Here is a 4,904-nt window from a genome sequence, read left to right as displayed (position 1 = left end):
GCAACTGTGTTAATTAACTTTTTCAATTTCCATTGAGATGTATTTAAAATCTTTGTTAGCCATGTTGTAAAATGTACATACCAATTGCATTGAAGTATTGAACAAAGTTTTAAAGTTAAACCATCCAGCCTGCTGTTTTTCTTTCCTATTGAACATTGTATTTTAACTCTTGGTAGTTTTATTTTGATGAGTTGGTTCTTTGAATCAGCTGTGTAGTGCTAGGGCAAAAAACAAAACGTGCACCCAGGAGGGCCCCAGGACCAAGTTCGGGAAACCCTGCTCTAGATCGTGGGTATTCAACTCTTACCCTATGAGGTCTGGAGTCTGCTGGTTTTCTGTTCTACCTGATAATTAATTTCACCTACCTGGTGTCCCTGGTCTAAATCAGTCCCTAATTAGGGGGTAACAATGGAAAAAATGCAGTGGAACTGGCTTTGATGTGCACAGTTGAGTTTGAGGGGTCTAGATTCTCCAAATTCATTTTACTGATGAAGGAGAAAGGAAGATATTTTTTGGGGTGCAGGCCTGCCTACTGGTTTCCAGTTATAACACTGAGAAACTGAGCCACTCTTGAACATATAGTCCCTTATCCTGTTTTAGCCTGTAACAAACACCAGACAGAATAGCCTACTTAAACATTGTATTATTTGATATGGTTTATATAGGCCTATTTCATACGTTCTGATATGTGTAGACGTTTATTAAATCTTTGTCTATCCTAAGCGGGGACAGTTTCTTGGCATGATCATCCATGGAAAAAGTCATTTTTAAATGTGCAGTTGTATAGCCCCAATTCAATATAATTTTTGTTCAACCACACTAATTGGTTTGGGCAACCACCATCCTGTCCTGTGTCTCCGGCGCGTTTTACCTCTAGAGAAGAGGCTCGCGTTACAGACAATGCACTGAGGGTTTAATCCATAAAATGTGGAATTGGAATACCAATTTAATCTCTAAATTAATGAACAAGACGTATTAATATTTCAGAACCGGCAGCAGTTTGTTTGCTAAATCCGTTCTGTGCATTTCACAGCCCTTCGTTCGCAGCGATTTTTTTTGCCACTGTTTCTAATTAAGCTACTTTTAGCGCATGGATAGAGTTGCAGGTAGACACGGGAGCCGTGATGGAAGCGAAGGGGCAGGTAGAGATGTCCTCTTCGCTTGGTGCGTTACGTAAATGGACCACTACTTTACAAAGCGTATAAGGAAGTAGGGAAGCAAGAACGGATACAGGAGAGACGACTAAATTGCTTTGACAAAGACGGGTGTTTTGGTTACAGGAATGTAAAAGAAAACAACTAAGGATGATTGACAATATAACTATTGCCTTTGCAGTGAGCCTGGATAATAGGCCTAAAAGTTTAGATTTTTCTGAATCCACTGGATAGTTAGCATTTTTGTAGACTATTTTCAAGCTAATCTTCCCCTATACTTTGAGAATGCTGCTAAGAATGCATATATTTTTCGCTCTAAGCATCCTTGGTAAGTAGGCTACTTGCATTCAGCCAACTTTGATAGGATAAAAATTTAAAAGCGAATGTACATATGTTTGAAGCATGCTATGTATTTGTTTATTAGTGTTAATGTTTTTATTATTCAGCTTAAATGTAGGCTACTAGTTGGTTTATTGCATTTTATTATAGGGATGGTTTGCGATGCCGCAAGACGAGTGCGCTCATTGCCACGCACTGTATCGAGGAAAGGTCCCGCGGACGCCAGCGAGTTTGACAGAAACATAGAAGAATTGATAGAGGGAATACACGATTTATCCAACGAAAATCACAACGTTGATGCCAATGCCAGGAGTGGTATCAGCCCAGACGAACTTTTAGAGGAGCCAAATGTCAGGACAGGTGTTTTTTCTGGCACAATGTTAGAGGGCATTGACTTGAGCGCTTATTATGGTGTCCTGGGCAGCGTATTTGCCATGTATAGACCACTAATAGACGATGGATTCATTGACAACCTCCCCAAAACGTTTGTGTGTATTTTGTCCGGGAGAACTGACTGTGGCTTGGAGGCAGAATTGACAAAGACTGTATCACTTGAGCTTGGCAAACCACTGCTGTCACTTCTATCATCTGTTAAATCTCAGACATGCACAAGAAGCAGTACAAGTTCAGGACCATCACTTTTTCAAAGATCCTACCTCAGAGTAGAAGATTACACAGTAGAACAATTCAGTGCTTTTCAGGAGATAATGACTGCTTTGTCACATCTTCCCTTATCTGATAACTTTATGTCTGCTTGGACTGGTCTAATAGACATTACATTTCCTACAATAGTGACATATGGTTCAGAATTCATAATGACATTTCTCCAAACCCCAATGGATTATGTAAAAATAGCATTGCAATTTGGAATTGCAATTCCCACTCTGGACCAAAATGAACAATGTCAGCAAGGTTTGTCAGTTTTCTATTGCCTAATTTGTCTTCAATTTGCACTGTCATTTTGTTAAGTTATGATTGTGATGTATACCGTTTTTAGACACCGTTTTTATTGTACATTTGTGTTATTTTATGTCATCCGTATTTAATGTTCTGCCTTTTTTATATAAGGGGATCTAAAGCAGCTCCTTATGTGGTAAGCTGACAGTGATGTGTGGAACCTTTCCTCTCTGAAACCTTTCATGTGATACCTTGAGATAATCGTCATGGGAATGTTATGGTGGATTCATTTTAATATTTTATCCGCTGACAGAGGAATAAGATCTCCCAATATCCTTTCTATCTGACTATGTTTTATTCAGGGGTATAAGTCACAATGTGAGCTGGTCCTTTGGTGACTCCATCCTGGACATGTTCCTGGCTCCAGAATCAACGCTGTGCAGCTACCCAGGCCCAGACTGCCAGAGCCCCCCCACAGTCTCCTTCAGCCGTACCCTCGACGCGGTAGAGAACAACCCCACTGCCCTGCTTAGGTGTGACCACGACAACCTAGCCCGTCTCAACGACACCCTGTGCGCTGACATCATCACAGTGGGCCTACAGAGCTCTTCAACTCTATACACTTTCTGCAGTGCTCTGAGCATCCTCAACCCCACTGAGGTGGAACAGGTGTGGAGTAACACCTGTCATGTTATCCAGGCTCTACTGTTGCCCCTCCTGGAAGACAGGTCTGACTGCAGTGGGGAAATCCCCGGACCCCGCCACTCCCAGGACCACGGGTCTCTAGATCCCTCAGCCTCAACCAGCTGCTATGCAACTACGGCGACTGGACCGATGCTAGTTATGTGGACGCAGGCTTGGTGACTCTGTGTAGTGAAAATGACAGGCAAGAATTCATCCTAGCGGTGTGCAGCAATATCCAGCTAATGCAGGCATTGATGAACAACAATCCTAACAATAGCTGGCTGTGGAATTTCTGTGTTAACTCCTCTGATGGATACATGGTGAGTCAGTTCTGTAGGTATGAGACCTGGACGGCAGAAACAGTGGACCCAACCATGGTGGCAGTCTGCTGGGACCAGGACAAGGAGAGGCTGAAGACCCTCCTCTGTCAGAACCTGGACTTCTTCAAGGTTGTGTTTTCCCATGTTGACAACAACTGGCTGCAGCCAAACTGTACAGAGGCCCCGACACAGCCAGATATAAACTCTCTGGTGGCGGCTTCCTGCCGGTACTCAGAATGGCACAACGTGATGGAAATCACCATAGAGATGATATCCATGTGCATCCAGAATGATGACCAGGGTTTTGTACAGGAGGTATGCGCCAATGCCACCTTTCTGAATAAACTGCTCCGTAATAGTGCTACTGTATGGGTTGGAGAATACTGCACTATCTCCCTTAACTCCCCACCCACCAACCCGCCTGTGGTGTTCAGCATCCCAGACTGGTGCAACTATGATAAGTGGAGCAAGGTGCTGGTGGACCCGTCAATGGTGGAGCTCTGCTGGCAACACGACCAGATGGGTTTTAATAAGAACGTGTGCTGCAACATGCCCCTGTTTGAGAAGCTCACCTTAGAGCCCCGAAACGAGTGGCTCGTGTCTGTATGTGTCGACAAGGAGACCAAGGACATCCTGCCCCAGGTGTGCCAATACTCCGACTGGAACAAGCCCATCGTTGTAGACATGACTGACCTGGCTCTCTGTGCTGAGCTGGACTCTCTGAACTTCACTCAGAAGGTGTGCGCCAACACCACGATACTCCAGAACCTGCTAGCCAACCTGGACAATACATGGCTGTTGGCGTATTGTGCTAACCACACTGGCACTGGGGGTGGAGGGGGACAGGAAGGAGGCCTGATGGGGTTTAAGCCAGTAGAACAATGCCAGTACCCCAGCTGGGCAGTGACACTTCCTGACGCTGCTCTCCTGGCCCTGTGCTGGGACTACGACCAGGCCAACTTTGTCTCATCCATCTGCACCAACACTGGCCTCCTCTCACTGTTCACCAAGGAGCCCTCCAGCCTGTGGGTGGGAACTCTCTGCGCCACCTTCACCAACTACACCAAAGTAAACAGCCAGGGCAAAACCAACAGCACTTCCACAGACTCCCAGCCCTGCCTGGTCAGAGACATTGTGAGGAGGCTGAACTGGACTTGTACTGCAGACTTCAGCCCAGCCTGTCAGCCAGGCTCCAGTCAGTCGCAGGCTTTGCAGCTGCTGCTGCGCTGCGGGGTGGAGGTCCTGCAGCCTCGCTTGGAGGGGCTCCTGACCACACATATGGCCTCTGTGGTGGACCAGGCCACCAGTGTGACCGTGGTGCTGCTGGTGGCCATGGAGGAGAGCCAGATTACTTCTCTACGTGTGACTGATAACATCCGCTTCAGTGTGCTGGAGTCTGTGGGGCTCTATCTAGAAAGGGAGACCAACTTTGACAACAAGAGGGTCCTGCTGCAGTGCTTTGGGGTAGGTGGGCTTTGCAGACTTTATCTGCAGATAAAGAATTCCAACA

This window comes from Coregonus clupeaformis, chromosome 15 (assembly GCF_020615455.1).
Source record: "Coregonus clupeaformis isolate EN_2021a chromosome 15, ASM2061545v1, whole genome shotgun sequence".
In the NCBI taxonomy this organism is placed as follows: Eukaryota; Metazoa; Chordata; class Actinopteri; order Salmoniformes; family Salmonidae; genus Coregonus; species Coregonus clupeaformis.
This window is presented reverse-complemented; position numbering follows the sequence as displayed.